This window comes from Monodon monoceros, unplaced genomic scaffold, assembly GCF_005190385.1.
Source record: "Monodon monoceros isolate NGI ecotype Baffin Bay Population unplaced genomic scaffold, NGI_Narwhal_1 Super_Scaffold_20, whole genome shotgun sequence".
Classification (NCBI taxonomy): Eukaryota; Metazoa; Chordata; class Mammalia; order Artiodactyla; family Monodontidae; genus Monodon; species Monodon monoceros.
The window spans coordinates 15,206,093-15,212,885 of NW_021703777.1; the positions used below are offsets into that span (position 1 = coordinate 15,206,093).

Consider the following 6,793-nt stretch of genomic DNA (forward strand, 5'->3'; position numbering starts at 1 on the left):
TTTCTATGAATAAATGTTGAAAGGACAATGAGAGTTCATGAAGTGTTGACTATATTTCTTTAGTCATGTTTGTTCAACACACCAGTTACATGTGTGTGTTTACTGTATTTTAGGATTCAATTGTAAAAGTCTATGAAGGATTAAAGTAGTAAAATAGCATAAGGATTTAAGACTTTGGTAGCACTACATCAAAATAATCATTTTATATAAGAAAATGGAGTCCTCCTTCCGTGTCACCGCTGCCACCATGCCCGGAGGGCTCCTTCTTGGGGACGAGGCTCCCAACTTCGAGACCAATACTACCATCGGCTGCATCCGTTTCCATGACTATCTGGGAGACTCATGGGGCAGTCTCTTCTCCCACCCTCGGGACTTTACCCCAGTGTGTACCACGGAGCTTGGCAGACCAGCAAGCTGGCACCAGAATTTGCCAAGAGGAACGTTAAGATGATTGCCCTTCCAGTAGACAGTGTTGAAGACCATCTTGCCTGGAGCAAGGATATCAGTGCTTACAATGGTGATGAGCCCACAGAAGAGTTACCTTTTCCCATCATTGATGATAAGAATCAGGACCTTGCCATCCAGTTGGGCATGCTTTACCCAGCAGAGAAGGACGAAAAGGGCATGCCTGTAACAGTTCATATGGTATTTATTTTCGGTCCTGATAAGAAGCTAAAACTGTCCATCCTCTACCCAGCTACCACTGGCAGGAACTTTGATGAGATTCTCCGAGTCATTATCTCTCTCCAGCTGACTGCAGAAAAGAGGGTTGCCACCGCAGTTTATTGGAAGAATGGAGACAGCGTGATGGTCCTTCCAACCATCCCTGAAGAGGAAGCCAAAAAACTTTTCCCTAAAGGAGTCTTCACCAAAGAGCTCCCATCTGGCAAGAAATACCTCCACTACACCCCCCAGCCATAGGCTCTCCACGGAGTTGGTGCAGGAGCTGCTCACTGAGCACCGTGAGCCAGAGGATGCCAGCTGCCCGTTATGTTTTCCTGCAGCAGTACCATAAAAACATCCTGGTGTGATCACAGCCAAGGTCTTTAGGTTGCTATACTACTGGCTTATTAAATGAAAATGGCACTAAAAATTCCTTGGGATTCTTTGCTCTGTGCCTTTAGCAGCATCCTCTTCTGTTCATATATCTTAGCATTCTCTGCTGATTCTCTTTGAAATTTGAGGCTCATCTTGTTGGATCTCTGCAGGGTTTATGACCAACAAGGTGGTACCAGTTTATGGTGGAAAAAGCCTGCTTTGCTCTATCATAGAATGAGTATCAGTTTTCTTCAGCTGTGCTAATCAAATCCTTTCTTCTGTTACCCATTTTGGGAAGGAATAGAACTTGGGGTTCAACTTCCTCTGTACATATCTACGTATGTAACCTAAGAACTTAGAGTAACCCAGATATTCTTCAATATTCCATGTTTTGATCACAACTGGGGGCAAAACCTTTTCAATTCTGTAATTTTCCAGTAGATAACTGAAGAATGAGCAGGGGGAAGGAATCTTTAAGTATTTTGCTATCAAGAAAAATTTTCAGTAAATTTCTATTGAAAGTGGGACGCTACAGAAAAGGTTCCACTTGCCTGCCAGGGAGGTGTACCAGAGGCATGAGTAACACAACAGTGCCAGGTGCCTTTCAGAGCACTTCTGGATGTCAGTTGGCTCTACAGTGAAGTGCACATGAAAGGGCACACCTTGGGAAGAGGGGAGAGGATGACTGAAAATGTTTTATTATAGATTTATTCTTGCAGTGGAGGAGGGGGACTATTTTCTGAATTTTACTTCTTAGTGATCAGCAAGTAAATCCTTTGTTAAAATGTGATCAGAAAATTCTGTTGTCACATTTTCAAGTACTTGTTCAGACTCATGTCCTGAGGGCAGATATTTACTTGCTAGATTTGACACTGATGCTTTTCTCCAAAGACAGATACATAAAATTTCATATAATGAAAATGGAGGAGCAGCTGATGAAGATGTGATCCCAAGGACTTCCCTGGTGGTCCAGTGGTTAAGACTCCACGCTTCCACTGCAGGGGGCACGGGTTTGATCCCGGGTCAGGGAACTAAGATCTCATGTGCTGCCCAGTTCAGCCAAAAATAAAATAAAATAAAATGTGTTTCCTTTGCTTTGAAAAAAAAAAAAAGGACTATTTATTTTAATTTTTTATTTATTTAATTTAATCTCATTTTTAGGTTGGATAAATTTTGATAAAGAATAGTAACTAACACTTTTGTTGGGGATTGGCTATAGAACTTTTTTTTCCTATTAAGTGTCTAGAAGATATGTTTTCAGTTATACTAGGAACTGATGACACCATAATCAGAGGAACACAATAAATTGTACACTATTCACATTGATAGTTCTGCTACTATTTCTTAAGGAATGAGTTTTCCAGTGGCAAACTCTTTGGAAGACACTTTGTGTGTCTCCCACTAATATGTGTATTTCTATTCATCATCTCCTCTGCTTCTCTGTGCTTATATGGCCATTCTATGAGGTGACCATCACCCTGATACGAAAACGATATAAAGATACTACAAAAAAAGAAAATTACAGACAAATATCACAGATGAATATAGATACAAAATCCTCAACAAAATACTAGTAAACAGAATCCAACAACACATTAAAAGGATCATACACCATGATCAAGTGGGATTTATCCCAGGGATGCAAGGATTCTTCAATATACGTAAATCATTCGGTGTGATGCACCGTATTAACAAACTGAAGGAGAAAAACCATATGATCATCTCAATAGAGGCAGAAAAAGCTTTCGACAAAATTCAGCACCCATTTATGATAAAAACTCTCCAGAAAGTGGGCAAAGAGGGAGCGTACAATCTCTTCAATAAGTGGTGCTGGAAAAACTGGACAGCTACATGTAAAAGAATGAAATTAGAACACTCCCTAACACCATACATAAAAATAAACTCAAAATGGATTAAAGACCTAAATGTAAGGCCAGACACTTTCAAACTCTTAGAGGAAGACATAGGCAGAACACTCTATGACATAAATCACAGCAAGATATTTTTTGACCCACCTCCTAGGGTAATGAGAATAAAAACAAAAATAAATGGGACCTAATGAAACTTAAAAGCTTTTGTACAGCAAAGGAAACCGTAAACAAGATGAAAAGACAACCCTCAGAATGGGAGAAAATATTTGCAAATGAATCAGCTGCCAAAGGATCAATCTCCAAAATATATACATAGCATATGCAGCTCAATATTAAAAATACAAACAACCCAGTCAAAAAATGGGCAGGGCTTCCCTGGTGGCGCAGTGGTTGAGAGTCTGCCTGCCAATGTAGGGGACACGGGTTCATGCCCCGGTCCGGGAAGATCCCACATGCCGCGGAGTGGCTGGGCCCGTGAGCCATGACTGCTGAGCCTGCGCGTCCGGAGCCTGTGCTCCACAACGGGAGAGGCCACAATAGTGAGAGGCCTGCGTACTGCAAAAAAAAAAAAAAGGGCAGAGGACCTAAATAGGCATTTCTCCAAAGAAGACATACAGGTGGCCAAGAGGCACATGAAAAGCTGCTCAACATCACTAATTATTAGAGAAATGCAAATCAAAACTACAGTGAGGTGTCACCTCACACCAGTTAGAGTGGACATCATCAGAAAATGTACAAACAACAAATTCTGGAGAGGGTGTGGAGAAAAGGGAACCCTCTTTCACTGTTGGTGGGTATGTAAATTGATACAGCCACTATGGAGAACAGTATGGAGATTCCTTAAAAAACTAAAAATAGAATTACCATATGACCCAGTAATCCCAGTACTTGGCATATGCCCAGAGAAAACCATAATTCAAAAAGACACATGCACCCCAATGTTCATTGCAGCACTATTTACAATACCCAGGTCATGGAAGCAACCTAAATGCCCATCAACAGATGAATGGGTAAAGAAGATGTGGTACATATATACAATGGAATATTACTCAGCCATAAATGGAACGTAATTGGATCATCTCTAGAGACGTGGATGGACCTAGAGTCTGTCATACAGAGTGAAGTAAGTCAGAAAGAGAAAAACAAGTATATATTAACACATATATGTGGAATCTAGAAAAATGGTACAGATGAACTGGTTTGCAAGGCAGAAATAGAAACACAGATGTAGAGAACAAATGTATGGACACCAAGGGAAAGCAGGGATGGGGGTGGTGGTGGGATGAATTGGGAGGTTGGGATTGACATATAAACACTAATATATATAAAATAGATAACTGATAAGAACCTGCTTTATAAAAAAATAAAATAAAATTCAAAATAAATAAATGAATGCATCGTAATGTTTTACATCACGTTCTTAGATAAAGCAGTGCAATTTGCAAACAGGTACTACATGTAAATGAGAAAACGTTTATTAAACAACAAGAAGGCAACAAAAAAGCAGTGTGCTTGGAGTTAACTTTCATTGTATACTGAAATATTACTATATTGTATTATATATTGAATGTATTATTTACTAAAAATATGATTATTGTGTGATATGCCTTTTGAGATTATAGTCAAGACTTAATTATACATATATTTAAATTTATTTTCAACGTATTAATAGCAGTTAGAGAAATAACATTTTAAGCTGGTAGAGTTCCCTGAAATCTTCTTATAAATATAGTAAGATGATTGGTTCAGATGTCCAAACTAATCATCCTTAATACATGCTTAAAAAATATGAGTCTTGAATACTCAATGATTCCTTCATTCCTCTGTTCTCATTCCTGAGTGAGGATGAATTTGAGCCACCATTAATCATACATGAAACAGGAAACATTTAGATTCGATTTTTTTTAAAAGAGTAGAACTCTCCTTTTAGATATCCACACACAGTGGAAACAACTGCTGCTCTATTTTCCATCATGTCCGAGCAAGGTGCCACTGTCAAAATCATGTCAAACATTTTTTGTAGTATTTACATCATAAGCAGTTCCCCTGTCCCCACCCACACACTTTAAAGCCAGCACTGTAAACTCTTATCTATCCCTTGGCATGATGTTAAGTCAAGCATTTCCAGGCAGTAGCCTTCCTACTGGGGCTGTTTCAATCCCAAGATTAAGAATTGCAGAAATGTGGCTAAATAGATATCTTGTGCTGGTTAAGGTTCCTCTGTGATGTGTTTTAGGCCTGAATTTCATTCTATGTTATATAATTATAACAATTATACAACTTAAGAATGTAATTTATATAAAAATATAGAAATATAATTTTCCCATTTAAAGGAATGTCATGGGAAATTTTTTTCTATGGTCAAGTGATTAAATTTAATCTAAGATATGGTATATTAGTTCTAAGAATCTTACGAGAATTTAGGGAAAAAGACTTTAATGCCCTTGGAGACTGACATGATATTAAGCTTGTAGTAGTGCCGTTTCTCCTACTTTCCTTCTCAGAAATTAATACTAAATCCTTTGGACCCAAGAAATGAGAAGAAATTCTCTACTTGTTTTGCTACAGGGGAGAACCCAAAATGCCCCTCTCCTGTGATAGAGTCTCAGCTCTCTTTCTGTGAGAGACATCTTCTGGTTTACAAAACGTAAGTAGGGCATATATGTGAACGTAGAAAATTATGATTAGCTTTTTATAAAGGTAAAATAGTTGAGTCATAATTTCCCAGTTTCTAACTTCCTGGCACACAGTATTCAAGGTTAAAAGGATTCATCAACTGATCAAATATTAAAATTAACAGCAATGATTTTATTTTCTTCCCATATATGTGAATCAGTGGCTCTCCTTAATTCAACTGATATTTCACAATCCTGACAAAATACTTTTGAGTCCCAGGGCTCCTATAAAATTCATAATATTGCCTTATTGTCCTGGAATTTGTTTTCCTTCTAAATCATAGAATAAAAACATGATTAAACTGGTAAATATTTATTAGTCTAATACTCTTATTTTGTAGATGAGTTAAGTGAGATGTTAAATGAGAGTTCATGGTTAGATGTTAGAAATATGTATATTTTCTTCAGTTTATCTTTTAAATTATGATAGTAAAAGATAAAATGTCATTTTTTCACCGTTGGTTTACCACCAGTACAGCAAATATCTCTGTAGAACATGTCTGCCATTTATCCCTTGTTTTTTTAATTCTTTGTAATACCAATAATACATTCTACTTAAAAGTTTCTAGAAGTAAGGACATTTGGTTGCTGACCTAATTTAAGTGAACAAAAATAGTGTGATGACATGAGGATTCTTTTTTCCAGCTTGAGCAGTACTCATTTTGTGACATTGGGAAAGCTTTCTCATTTCTCTGTGCCTCAGATTTCCTAAGTCATGTTATTAACTGTCATAATGTTTAATATTTGCTGAATGATGAAAGAAATTGAAGACAACACAAACAGGTGGGAAGATACACTGTGTTCTTCGACTGGAAGAATCAATATTAAAATGACCATACTACCCAAAGCAATCCACAGATTCAGTGCAATCCCTATCAAATTACCAATGACATTTTTCGTAGAACAAGAACAAAATATTTTAAATTTGTATGGAAACACAAAAGACCTCGAATAGCCAAAACAATCTTGAGAAAGAAGAATAGAGTTGGAGGAATCACGTCCCCTGACTTCAGATTATACTACAAAGCTACAGTAATCAAAATAGTATGGTGCTGGCACAAAAACAGACATGTAGATCAATGGAACAGGATAGAAAGCCCAGAAGTAACCCCCCACACTTATGGTCACAATTAATCTGTGACAAAGGAGGCAAAAGATACACAATGGAGAAAAGACAGTCTCTTCAATAAGTGGTGCTGGAAAAACTGG

General features: G+C 37.7%; 1 pseudogene; it reads left to right on the plus strand.

Moving 5' to 3' along the window:
* Nucleotides 1-247: 247 nt before the first annotated feature.
* On the plus strand, nucleotides 248-921 carry LOC114903037 (annotated as a pseudogene).
* Nucleotides 922-6,793: the final 5,872 nt, after the last annotated feature.